The sequence below is a fragment of the Schistocerca serialis genome, chromosome 3 (assembly GCF_023864345.2).
Source record: "Schistocerca serialis cubense isolate TAMUIC-IGC-003099 chromosome 3, iqSchSeri2.2, whole genome shotgun sequence".
Lineage (NCBI taxonomy): Eukaryota > Metazoa > Arthropoda > Insecta > Orthoptera > Acrididae > Schistocerca > Schistocerca serialis.
This window is the reverse complement of record NC_064640.1, coordinates 372,818,777-372,833,463: the sequence shown is the minus strand read 5'-3', so window position 1 is coordinate 372,833,463 and position 14,687 is coordinate 372,818,777.

Here is a 14,687-nt window from a genome sequence, read left to right as displayed (position 1 = left end):
TTTCTAACACTTTTCCGAAGTATTAAATGCGCCTCACTATCCGTATCAGTGCATGGTAGCGTGCATGTATGAAGTTTAACCAAAAGTGCCAACACACTTCCTACAGCTACAGTTACAACATTAAAAAGAAACATAAATGTAGCTATGTAACTCAACTATTGAAACTGCATTGGTCTCCAAAGATAAACATCGACTGAGAATGAAGAAAGAAAGAAACAATAAACCATCATTGTCAACGCCCATCAACATTTTGCCATAGCTATCGGTATTGGAAAGGCGTGCTCCCTGCTTCGAAAAGTCACATGTTTTAAAGATAAAGAAAATCAGAGCATTAATCTCCATTACGTTAGTACTTTCTCAGACTGAAATTTACAAAGCAGTGTAATGATGACGCTATGTGGACCCTGTTTCTAAGGAAACATCGGCGGGTGCCTTGGACAGGTTCGACATAGACAACAGAGTTGCATGCGACACAAGCTGTCACTTGCAGGCTTCTGCGACTTTTCTGAGGCACAAGTATTGCTCTTCGTAGGTCAGTAGGACGTTTACCTAAAGTAAAACTGTAACACAAGGACTGAATTTTTGCCTTGGCTGCACCACGATATGGCGAGCTCAGCAAGATAATTGCCTACTGAGTGCACAACTTCCTCAGAAGCTGCAGTTCCCCTACAACATGTATATCGTAAGTTCATACGAGTTTTTCTATATGCTGGACCGGTAGCGCGTGTCGTGACGACTGCATTACAAAGACAAATTCGTTAAGTGCAGAGTAGGCAGTTTCACCATGAATGAATAGAGGAATGTTCTCCTCAAAGATGAATCCCAGTTTGCAACATTATACGTCTGGAGGGAGATCGGTAGTCTGTACAATCGTAAGTCCATCCTCAAAGAGACTAATTTGGTGGTGACGGAGTGCTGGTGTTGTGAGGTGTCGTGTTAGCTGAGAGAGCGTATGGAGCTTCACATCTTCGTTGGTTATCGAAGGGATCACCTTAAAGCGATGCGTACTGCAACTACTTGGACGACTTTTCTGAAGTCCTTTTGCTCCAGACTTCCTTCTCATTCTCTACATTTTATGTTTACAGATACTGACTAGAGAACAATTCCCAAGAATATAGGCGCTTCAGTCCGGAACCACGCGGCTGCTACGGTCGCAGGTTCGAATCCTGCCTCGGGCATGGATGTGTGTGATGTTCTTAGGTTAGTTAGGTTTAAGTAGTTCTTCTAAGTCTAGGGGACTGATGACCTCAGATGTTAAGTCCCATAGTGCTTAGAGCAATTTGACTAGCCAAGGATCTATTCAAGGAGAGTCATATAAACGATCTCCTTTGTGGGCAAATACACTTACGACTCCTGCAATGAATCTCATTCTGGCGTTTGACATCCCAAATAGCTATTGTTACGTCATTGTTCCACCTTGAAATTATTCGGAATGGATACTCCTAAGTATTTGACGGCTGTGGCTGATTCCAGTGGCTGATCTGTGAGGCCTTAGTGAGACAATATCGAGTCTTCACGCCTTTCTGCCAGCTTTATATTACATTTGCTCATGTGGATCATCAGCTTTCAGGACTTGCAGCTAGCGTTGATCATCTTCAGATCGTCTTGAATTTCGCAACAATTTTCCTAAAATGAGATCTCAATGCGTTGTCCAAGGGAATAATTGCAATAAATACGGGCACACCACATATCGTTGAGTTTCACTCTACACTACTCTCACTTGTGGCTATGTTTTTCCATTACGACCGACCTACTGATTCTGTTTGCTAAGGAGTTTTCAATTCAAATGCAAATCTGATGTGATAAACTCTGAGAATATATTTTGTTTACAAGGTGTTATTTCGGAACAATAAGAAGCAAATTCCTTTATCAGGAGCAATTGACCTGCCGGGGAATGAGGAAAGGCCACAGAGGAATAAGAACTTACTGATTTACAGTTTTAAGAACCAGATAATGTCAAAAAATTCGTATAACAGCAAATTTAAGTGCAACAGAAAACTGGTATGAACCGTAACAGCGCAAGAAAACTATTTGGGATACAATTAAGAAAAATAGAACGCAAATGAAAACACCTCTGAGAATCTTGGTTATTAAACCTTTTTATATTTGGTCAGCTTTCCGAACAAATACGAAACTGAAGGTTGGTGGGATCCTCCAGTTAGGTCAGGCTTTACCCCGCCGCTGATCACGCAATCCGGACATCCAAATATATCCAGAAACAAACGAGCAGCACTTGTTTGTTGGGAGCTACAGAGCATAGATCAGAAGACTCCAATCTGCGATGTCGAGAGTAATTAATCTCCACCAATGTCGAAAGACTGACGACTGCGTGCAGGTCGCTTTGTGTTCACTGCGCAGATTCACCTGTATATTATCATAAATGTGAGTACAGCGCTGGCGCATTAGATATATGCACCGATAAGCAACGCTGTCACGAACGCGTGATTTCGGCCATGCATTAAACATACCATGTCCGGTATGCGCAGTGCGTGTTTCCGACGAAATTAAAGCAACTAATTGCCGTTCCTACAGGGTAGCAGTATATTGACAAGTAACTTAAACTTTCGAGATGCAGTATATGAACATTTCCTTAAATGCCGGCCGGTGTGGCCGTGCGGTTAAAGGCGCTTCAGTCTGGAACCGCGTGACCGCTACGGTCGCAGGTTCGAATCCTGCCTCGGGCATGGATGTGTGTGATGTCCTTAGGTTTAATTAGTTCTAAGTTCTAGGCGACTGATGACCTCAGAAGTTAAGTCGCATAGTGCTCAGAGCCATTTGAACCATTATTTCCTTAAATAGCTTCTAAATATTACTTTGTGTTGAGTTCTTTTCATTTAAAGCATGTTCACACAAGAAATCGTAGATATGCACGCGTTTCATTGTATTGACATGCTTGTTACACGGGAAAAGGAGTCTTAAGGGCTCAACAAGGATGAGGCACAAAAATTGCTGTCTACTGATGTGAGGAAGAAACCCGACACACATGACGTGATTTACAGTATCACGGAAACCTAAATCAAGATGTAAGAAACTTGTTCATATCCTGCTGAGTAATTAATAATTAACATTTCTTATCCACTACCGATGATAATTCATCAATTGGTCGCCTCCTCACCTTTTCAGTTTCCCATTACGCTGCCAACCGTAAATATCACAGATGAAGTAGCTGTTTATTACAGTTGTATTAGGCCTATGTTCTCCTGCTTGTCATTATACTCCAATGCAGGTATTATAGTACAAGAAACTCTATCATGATACCATGCCACATACTATGTAACAATTTGGTGTGCGCGTGTAAAGTCATTTCCGACATACGCCTACCACCTAAAGATGATCATGTGGTAAACAGTACTGAATGAGACATTTCATTAGCAACTGTGGTGGACAAAATGTTTCAAATGGCTCTGAGCACTATGGGACTTAACTTCTGTGGTCATCAGTCCCCTAGAACTTAGAACTACTTAAACCTAACTAACCCAAGGACATCACACACATCCATGCCCGAGGCAGGATTCGAACCTGCGACCGTAGCAGTCCCGCGGTTCCGGACTGCGCGCCTAGAACCACTAGACCACAGCGGCCGGCACTGTGGTGGACAAGAATGAGTTTCTTATTAGTCAAAGTAGCCGGACGATGGATTTGAATAATGTTCCTCACGAATACGCGTCAAGAGTCTCAACCAATGTGCTATCTCACCGCCACGCTCGTTACAGTTCAACGGAGTGCGACACGCAATTCCAGACAGCTCTCAGCTATATGTACCTAACGCTGTGGTTCTGTGGTTAAGTCATTTGAATGGTGTTCGGATCCATTGCCGCTTCCTTCTCATACACTATCTGATCAAAAGTATGCGGACTCGAAATAGCGTTCCTTGATATGTAGTGTGTCCGCCTTTCGCCTTTAAGGCAGCTTGAACTCTGCTGGAGATACTTTCAATGAGGTTTCTGAATGTGCGCGGGGCAGTGGCAACCCAGTCTTCCTCAAGAGCCGAAACGACGGAAGAGACTGTTGTTGGACGCTGGGATCTGGAGCGAAGTCGACTTCATAACTCATCTCAAAGGCGTTCTTTCGAGTCCAGGTCGCGACACTGGGCATGCCAGTCAATTTCAGGAATGATATTGTCTACAAACCATTGACTCACAGATGCTGTTTTATGAAAGGGTGCACTGTCATACTGATGCAGTCATCGTCTACGAACTACTACTCTACTCTATGCAGCAAACAAAGTAATAAAATAACCTCATATGCTTCCCCATTTAGCATTTTGTTAAGCGCAATGAGAGGACCACACTCTAGCCACGAAAAACACCGCTGTACCTTAACATCACTTCCTCAGTATCTCACTGTTGGCACTACACATGATGGCAGGCAGCGTCCTTCCGTCGGACTGCCACAGGGTATTGCGTGATTCATGACTCCAAATCACTCGTTTCCGGTCATTCACGTCCAAGGAGGTCGCTCTTTACGTTACCGCAAGTGCTGCTTGGCAATGACTAGAGAAACACGTGGCTTATGAGGCACTGCTCGTCTACTGTGCCTACGCAGAGTCATTGTACTAGTTGGACTGCTGGTAGCACTTTCGGAACTCCTGAGTGGCTTCTTCCGCTGATTTTATACAATGTTTTACTACCATCCTCGGCAAAGCTCGACAGTGATATCCGTCGGTGCATAAGGTCTGCCTGATCGTGGTTTAGTTTTGGTTGCTCCTTCGCGTTTCCACTTCACAACCACATCACCTGCAGTCGAATAGGGCAGTTTTAAAAAGGTTCACATGTTCCTTCAAAAAAATGTTTCAAATGGCTCTGAGCACTATGGGACTTAACATCTGTGGTCATCAGTCTCCTAGAACTTAGAACTACTTAAACCTAACTAAACTAAGGACATCACACACATCCATGCCCGAGGCAGGATTCGAACCTGCGACCGTAGCGGTCACGCGGTTCCAGACTGAAGCGCCTAGAACCGCACGGCCACACCAGCCGGCACATGTTCCTTACTTGTCACTCAAGTGACATGCATCTTCCAAGTAACTGAGCTTTCACGACTGATCCATTCTTCTATTTCTACTTCGATACTGGCGACACAACAAACCCCGTCTCCTTTTATATTGGCTAGTCCGCCTCTCGTGACATATAGTGGTCGATTTCACTTTACATAAGGATGTCTGGATAGTGTAGATCAGGTGGTGTATTTCGCAGCCTGTATCAGTTCTCTCTAATGAAGCCGATGTCTATGTAATATTAAATACAAATCTTCCACTTCTTTCGTCATCACTCATCACTCCACGACCAACCAACTTTTACAATTTCTGAAGACTGGTACAAAATTCCACTTGATAGTATTCATAGTTTTTTGTGAAGTTATTTTTTGGAGAATAGTAATTATAATAGAATGGGGGATGATCTCCTTGGAGTCCAGAAATGCTCCAATTCTGCAGATATTCTTGATCATGGTGTGTTGTCCTGTCAGTGGAATTACTGTAATTTAATTACGTCACGGCGTCTTCTGTAAGCACTGCAAAGAATGACCACTCCCCAGTATTACAAAACATATACGTAAAAATGAGATACTTGAACGTGCACATTAGGGTTTGACCAGCCTACTCTAAATCCCAGCTATTGTCAGCACACCAATATAGAGTTAGATGTTAAGAGTAGGTATTCATATTTCAAGGCGTGTATGTACAGTCTTGGACCTAAAAACTGACCGCCGGCCGGCCGCCACAGAGCCTAAGCCCGAGTAGTTCATTTAAGGTGGCCAATAGAACCGACCGACCTTGTTAGATACGGAAGTGTCAGGAGGAAGAACTGTCTACTTCCGAGATGTCGTTGTGTTGTGTGAGCCCGTGGTCTACTGGTACTCGTCGTGCAGTCTAAACTTATAGTCGCGTGTTCGCGTCCAACCGATTTTTTTATCACATTTCGGCCCTCGTCTAAAGTAAAGAGTCTGATTGAACATCGAAAATAATTCGCTTCACATTCTACCCACCAGTAGTAACTAATACTTCCAGAAACAATACCGCAGGTCAGCTCGCAGCTGCGTCGCGGTCAGAACAGCTTGCGCTCGAGCGTTTCCTCGAGCTGCAGCGGCTACCGGCCACTGGCCAGACGCCACCCGCCGCCCGAAATCGGGCGCCGCCCAAGTGAACGCGGCACGACGCTGCCAGTATATGTATCAAGTGCCATTTTCGAATTTGAAGTTCTAGGTATCATCTTGCAGTTAAGCATTGGATTTCGTATATTTGAAAATCATGAATTACGGTTAAGCGTTGTAAAATTGGATGGCAAGTGGAAAAAGGTGTAACATCTGCAACACAATATTTACTTTTGATATAACAGAGGGCTGATAGCAGATAGCTCCAAAAGTGTGTTTTCCACTACGAATTCTTCCCCAAGGGTTTGTCCATCACAACTGGAATTTGTTGCCAACAACTGAGACACCTTTCGGTCGCAGTGTAAGAAAATCGACCGACAAAACTACATAATGTGTGCTACTGCATGATAACGCACTCTGTTGATTCGAGAAACAAAACTATTCAGGAGCGTGATAGGGAAGTCATCTCTCAGGCACTTGTATTGATAGGGAAGTCATCTCTCAGGTACTTGTCCCTCTGATCGTTTACTCGTAACATTTTACCTTTCCCACTCTTGATCAATCAACCGCAAGGCATTTCATTTCTAGACGAAAATGCTCTTCAAACTGGAATGGTTTAATGACACCGTTAGAACCAGTAGGTTTCTACAGGCTTAGAATTGGTAAACTACTTTAGCATTGTCAGATTGTTTTAGATATTGTGGAAGAATATACTGTTGCTGATTAATTTCTCTTTGATGATTACTGTTGCGTTCAATAAACTAATGGAAAACGCAATTAAAATATTCACTGTACTAATACAAATTAAATTCAACTTACTACAGAAACATCACGACGGCAGTCTATCTTAATCAAGTGCTAAGTGCCTGTAAGACGATTGTGCCTATTTTAACACGAATTAGTAGGGTATTACCGACTTTTGACTTTCTAAGAGGTATGTATTTACTGCATGTCCTGTATCATACACACGTATTATGAAAATGTGGTAGATCATAGATAAAATTACGTATTGACAACAACAAAAAATATGTCGGCAGAAAACAAAAGTGGCATTATGAATATTTGCAGTTCCATAAGGTTTTTGCTCTGACACTGAGGGGTACTCAAAGTAGCAAGAGGAATTTTGCTCGAGCGTTGTCTTACGATTGCCTTATTGAGTTTTTACCTGCCTGCCTGTAGCAGTGCCACAAAAGATTTAAAAACCCAGTTTTCAGCGAATCTAGAAAGGCTAACGAAAGCAACTTGTATCTGGTAGGCAAGCACGTTACCCCGGAGCTAGCGGAGAGATGCGACATACGTGTCTCACTTATTGGCCCAGTAGCCTCTATGACAGATAAATCGCAACATAAGAGACGAGAGTAGCTGTATTTCCCGTGTGGAACGACGTTCGTAGACTCAAAAGCATTAACTGATATCCTTATATCACATCTCAAGAGAAAATCACTCACATTATTCAATAGAAATGACATGATAATATCAAGTGAATTTTACAGGATAGTTCTATACCATCAAGGAAGTAACTCGTCGGTCACAGAGTTGCCAAACATATTTTGCGTTATTGCAATGTTTCAGTTACACTACCAGGAAGGATACCAGCTGATGTGTTCTGTGAGTGACCTCGGAAGTGACTATAGCTTCGTCTCAACGCTGTTGGTAGGAAGGCCCGAAATATTCTCATTATATGTCAATCAGTCCTATTCGCATTTCTCTAACTTGGTTTAGGGACTAAAGTATAATTACCTGTAATACATCGATGCACTGAGTGCAAAAGAAACGTCATCAATTAATAACTGCGACAATTATTTGTGTTTTACTGTCTTAATCGGACCGAAACCTTGAAAGCGTATTCACCTGACGCGATTCACAATTTTGGAGCTTCTTCAGTGGTTGAGTTGGGAACGTATCTTTGCTGTTGTATTGTATGTTAACCGGGGACCTAGAAACGGCGGAGAGGCTCCGTCTCCGCCGCAGCCGCAGTGGTACACAACCCCACGACTACCGCAGTCCACTTCAACCCTCCGCCGACCCACACCGAACACAGGGTTATTATGCAGTTTGGCCCCCGGTGGACCCCCCCAGGGAACGTCTCACAACAGACGAGCGTAACCCCATGTTTGCGTGGTAGAGTAATGGTGGTGTACGCGTACGTGGAGAACTTGTTTGCGCAGCAATCGCCGACATAGTGTAACTGAGGCGGAATAAGCGGAACCACTCCACTTTCGCCTAGGCAGGTGGAAAACCGCCTAAAAACCATTCACAGACTGGGCGGTTCACCGGACCTCGACACAAATCCGCCGGGCGGATTCGTGCTGGGGAGCAGCCGCTCCTTCCCGCCCGGAAAGCCGTGCATTAGACCGCACGGCCAACCGGGCGGGCTATCTTTGCTACACAATATTGTTATTGAGATCACTGTCATTGGCAGACCCGTCACAACACAGGCATGACTTTTCTTGTTGTCAGCTTTTCTGACGGATATTCTGCCGTTGCTCGAAACGTGAAGACTCAAGTTGAATTCGAATATTTCATGTGGCGAAAATCTGATGTTTCTATTCTTCCAGCTCTAATATTCAAAAGATAGTTACAATAAGCGGCAGAAAAGCGCCTGAGAACCACCAATTAATAAAACAGTCATAATTAGTGGAATCTGACAAACTCCATCTGTCATCTGATAATTGTGAAAAACTACTTTTTTCATCTGCACAGTACCGCAGTATGAACTTAAGGGTTTCGTAGGATTCCTACACTTAATTTCGTTGTGATCGTTTTCAATGAAAGCAGAGGAGGAGCAAAAACCATCTGACTAGAAATATACTTTTCGAGCGGCATTTGAATCTTTGGCTAAAGTTGCAGTAGTACATCCAGTGAGGAATCAAGAATATGAGCATTCACTCACTGTTTTAGTATAGGCTAGGTCAGAAAGAAGCAGGTTTCCTCACAAACTAAACGATGAAAGACGCTCTAATTAACGCATAAAGTAACCATCTCGCAAACTTAAGTTTTCCAAATCGGTGTCGCTTATGAATCATGAATTGTTCAGAAAATTACAATTATATCTAGTGAAATGAGTAGGTTAATGCAGCTCCAGCACTTAAGACAGAAGAAGTGTGTGTGTGGGGGGGGGGGGGGGGGGGTAAGGGGGGGCGTCTGCAGCTACGGCGGCAGATGAAAATTTGTGCCTGACGAGGTTCGAACCCGGATTCATGGAGTCTTTTCTATCGGACATGTCCGAAAGAACAGACACCACACATGTATGCATACACAGGGTGTTTCAGGAAGAATAGTAGATATTTTAGCAGGTGGTGGTATAGACGAATTACATAAAAAGTTCCATATAAATGTGTCCACCTTTTATTGAGTACAGAGACACAGCTGTTAGTAAATAAGCAAAGCAAAGCAAAGACAAATGAGTACGTTCAAAGTTTATTTTCAAAATTTCACCCACCAACTTCAATGCACTTTTGACTTCTCTTGCTAACACCACGTGTAGCTCTTCTGAGGTTGTCTTTGCGTTCTTTTATGAGGGCTGCACTATTCATAATCCGAGCGATCGAATCGGCTCTTGGGTTTACTTTTTCTTTGTAGACTTCGCCTTTCAACTATCCACACAGGTAAAAATCCAAAGGGATAAGGTGCGGGGACCTTGGTGGCCAAGAAAAGTGCCCATATCTACTGATCCATCGTCCGGGAAGTGTCACCTGACGACTAGAATGTGCAGGAGCCCCGACATGCTGGAGGAACATACGCTTTCTTGTAGCCAATGGAACCTCTTACAGTACTGCTGGAAGCTCATTTTCAAGGCCGCGCGGGATTAGCCGAGCGGTCTGGGCGCTGCAGTCATGGACTGTGCGGCTGGTCCCGGCGGAGGTTCGAGTCCTCCCTCAGGCATGGGTGTGTGTGTTTGTCCTTAGGATAATTTAGGTTAAGTAGTATGTAAGCTTAGGGACTGATGACCTTAGCAGTTAAGCTCCATAAGACTTCACACACATTTGAAGCATTTTTTTTCATTTTTAAGGAAGTGTAGACAACAGGGTCTCGTAAGGACCAACAAACGAAACGAAAATGCATTGAACCAGCTGTATGTACTCAATAAAAATTGGACACATGTACATGGCACTTTTCTGCAATTTGTCTATACTACCACTTCCTACAAAATTTACTATTCCTCCTGAAACACCCTTTATAACTATTCAGGTCTCGACGGACCATCGAAAGTTTTCAGTGCTAGACGCACGTCATCGTCCAATCCCTCGCGGGAGAACAGTGTGGCTGCGAGCGACTGGAATAATTGACGGTACCGCGTATGTGGTATGCGGCAAAGATGGGAATTTGCGTCTGTCTAGGAGCGTGTGTAGACAGGTCCTGCAGGCAGGTTGGCCGTTGTGTACCGATAATTCAATGGTCAGCGCGTCCGCCTAGTAAGCAGGAAGTCCAGGTTTGAACCCAGGTCGAGCACAAATTTTCCTGAGACAGGAAAGTGATATGGCTCTCCTTAAAGATTTCAGAAATAATTTCGATATGTCATCTCTATTTCGTATACATCAGTGCATGACCTAAAATGCTCCAAATGTAAATTGGACCGTGACAATAGTTTCCATTGTAAGCTCTTTGCAATATATGCAGTGGCTTACTTAATTTCAAAATATCATAACTATTAAAGACAGCGGAAAGGGAGCCCGTTCATTACGTGTGTAGTGTAGGACTATAAGATGTGAAAGAATAAAATTTTTTCATCAGACAGTTTGTTCAAAGTCTAATAAGAAGCACCGTATAGCGGAGAACACATGAAAATCCTAAAACAGTGGTTTCAATTTTTTTTACACAAAAAGTAAAAGTTTTCTAAGAACTTACAAGATTTACTTACGGCAGTATACATACCCCGCAAGTACCGTATGGTGCATGGCGGAGGGTACCTTATACCACTACTAGACATTTCTGTTCCACTCGCAAACAGACCGAAGGAAAAACGACTGTCTGTATGCTTCTGTACAAGCTTAATTTCTTACTTTATCTTCGTGGTCCTTAAGTGAAATGTGCGTTTGCGGAAGTAAAACCGTTCTGGAGACCGCTTCAAATCGCGGGTCTAAATTTTCTCAATGGTGCTCCACAAAAAAGACGTCGCCTTCTCTCCACGAATTCCCATTTGAGTTCCCGAAGCATCTCCGTAATACATGCATGCTGATCAAACCTGCTGCTAACAAATCTAGCATCATGCCTCTGAATTTCTTCAATGTCTTTCTTTAATCTGACCTGGAGGGTCTGAAACACTCGAGCAGTATTCAAGAACAGGTCACGCTTTACAGATGATCCATACTCTCCTAAAATTCTCCCAATAAACCGAAGTCAACAAGTCGCCCTCCCTACTACTCTCATGATGAGCTCGTTCCATATCATATTACTTTTTAACGTTGCATCCAGATATTTAATAGGCATGGCTGTGTCAAGCAGCACACTATTTATGCTGTATTCGAACATTATGGGATTGTTTTTCCTGCTGTAACTTACATTTTTCTACATTCAGAGAAAGCTGCAATACATTACGTCAACCAATAATTTTCTCTTTCATCTCGTATCCCACCACATTATAACTACCGTGACACCTTCCCGTACACCACAGCATCATCAGAAATGGGATGAGTTGTGGAGGAAGAGGGGTGAGTTCTATACCTGCTGTCACAACGCCTCCAGCACGGCAAGGCGCGGGTTGACAGTCAAGACGTACCTCCCGGTTGCTGCATTCAGTGGGTGTCGACGCCATCTTCTCCAGCGTAATCTATATACATATAAACCACCACGTACATGTGTATGTATGTCCAGGATCTCCTTCCAAGTCCCTGGATAGATTTCAATCAAACTTGGCATGCAAATAGCAAACTTCACGAGTATCAGTACTGTGTGGAAGACAGATTCATAGCTCTAATAGAAGCGGAGATATAGGGAAAACTTTTTTTTTCAGCCCCCTGCGTATGGGCTGCACTGCAAGATAATTTTCAAAAGAACCATTTCGGCTTTATCTTCAAGCGAAAGAGATAAACCATTGAAAACCTAAATGTGGATGGATGGATGTTGGTTTGAACTGCCATCCTCCAGAATGTCCAGTGTCTTTGCTTAAGGCCATAGTGACCTTCAGATGAGGTTTTTTTTACTAACGCTTGAACTGTGGCCTCCAGCGAAAACGTACACATTTTGCCCGTTGCGACAGGGAGAATATGAAAATCTCATGGGGATTTTTGAAGGCATTGCAGGTTGCATAAAAACTATAGGTAGAGGCAGGTGAATCACCCTGTATAACCAAAATCAATTATGTGTTGCCTGCGTCGGTAATTTTTATAGAGTTTTCAACTGATTTTTAAACAGCCATGTACTTAGAATGACTTAGTTTTCCGAAAATAGGGCATCTTAGCCTATATTGCCTGTCGTCCTTTCCAAGAAATGCGAAAAAAACTGAATTTTCTTGAAGACTAATTAATTATGATATGTTACGAAGAAAGAAAAAATCTCTTAATCAGCTGAACATATTGTATTAATATTGCCTGCGATTATTTATTGAATTTCCGCCTCATGCAGCTGGAGCCTTCACATCCGGTTTATTAACGTTAAACTGTTTATTCGGATAACGTCTTCATAGTTCGGTATTGATTCGAAACTGCCACATTAAAACTAAAAATAGTAACTTGTAATATCGTGTATTTCACAAAGGAATTATGACAGTATCTGAACTTGTACATAGGGACACAATTTCTGCCAACCTGTCCTTGTAAGTAAAATCTTAATCAGTGGAAACTGTAACTGGAAGAAGCAATAAATTTTCGTCGTACCGCAAACTATTTAAACATTAAATAAATCTTATCAGTCGCCAGCTAGGAAATAAAATTCCAATACCTTCAGTGTAGAGTTGTTTTGTGGTAGAACTACGACAAGCTGCCTGTGGAAACAGGACACTGTTCGACCATAAACTGCGACTGCAACGTTTCCGGAGCTAAGCTCTTTCTGGAGCTCCACCAGTTCACTCGATATTACACCTTCCCCTGCAAATACAAATAAAGTTGCGAATAACCGTAAGTTGGAAATAACTAACTTAAATTTATCTTAGGAATTCATGAACGTTGTGCATACACGGAATGTCTAAGTAACAACAATTTTTCTTACCTGTAACCTGATGATAGCGCCAGCTCCATCGAAATGTTTCAAATGATTCAAACTACTTAAACCTAACTAACCTAAGGACATCACACACATCCATGCCCGAGGCAGGATTCGAACCTGCAACCGTAGCAGCCGCGTAGTTCCGGACTGAAGCGCCTAGAACCGCTCGGCCACCGCGGCCGGCGCATCGAAATGCATAGCCCACAAAAAGAGATATGTAGTCACAAAGTAGCAGATATATCTATCATCTATCTAACGCTTAACTTGATCTGTCATGCATCTCCGAAGCTGCAGCATTATAAAATGTCAGACGAAGTCTTCCAGGTACAATTCTAGATACTACAGAAAAATATTAGTTTCTGAAACGAGAAATCGAAACTACGTAAATTATGAAACATTTTCAGAAGATATTTGTACATTTAGGTCTGTTTAAATTACTGTCTTTGGTAAATCCAACATAACTAAACCACTTAACAAAAGAGTCTATTCTTGTTCCGAACATGGCTCCTCAAAAGCAAAACTTATGATCATTTATATTTTGTTAACATGTACCATCCCATCCGTCACTGAGATTACTAGAGATGCTGAATAGGTCCGGAACTGATCCCACACGAGAAAGACCAGGTAGCGACTACGTGGTACTGAAGCTCCAGGCATTTGGACAGCGAGCTCAAGATGTCAACATCCAAACTCAAATCATGCAGCCATTGTCGATATTCTTGCAGAGATGCCCCTGAACGTCATGGAACGTGACTGCTATTCCGACGCCTTATAAGATGTCGTGAATATCTAGGGGAATGGGAAAAAACGCAGGGATTAAGCGTATCGTGTCTTATGTCATTAGATCGGGACTAAGCTCGAGGAGAGGAGGAGTGTGATTAAAATCCTCGTTCAATCATTCTGATTTAAGTTTTATATAATATATTCAAGTCACTTCAGGATGGAATGATTCCTTCGGTGAGATCAGCAAACTTTAAACTAACTATGTCATTAGAGACGGGGAACTAGTTAAATGGGCAAGCGCTGGGAAGGAAGTCGTCTGTGCTAGTTATCTGAATTGGGTGGGTACCGTTAGGTACGCAAACATTATTCAATTGTCTTTAAATCTGCAGGTAAAAACTGAGGTTGTTTGCTCATTCTCTTTAATATGACTTCGTAAATTAATTTTGTCTTCTCGATATGTCTGTGAAATACGCAAAATGGTTCAAATGGCTCTGAGCACTATGGGACTTAACATCTGTGGTCATCAGTCCCCTAGAACTTAGAACTACTTAAACCTAACTAACCTAAGGACATCACACACATCCATGCCCGAGGCAGGATTCGAACCTGCGACCGTAGCAGTCGCGCGGTTCCGGACTGCGCGCCTAGAACCGCGTGACCACCACGGCCGAATGAAATACGCAACACAGATTTAAATTATTCTTTACAGATAATTTAAGTACTGAAAC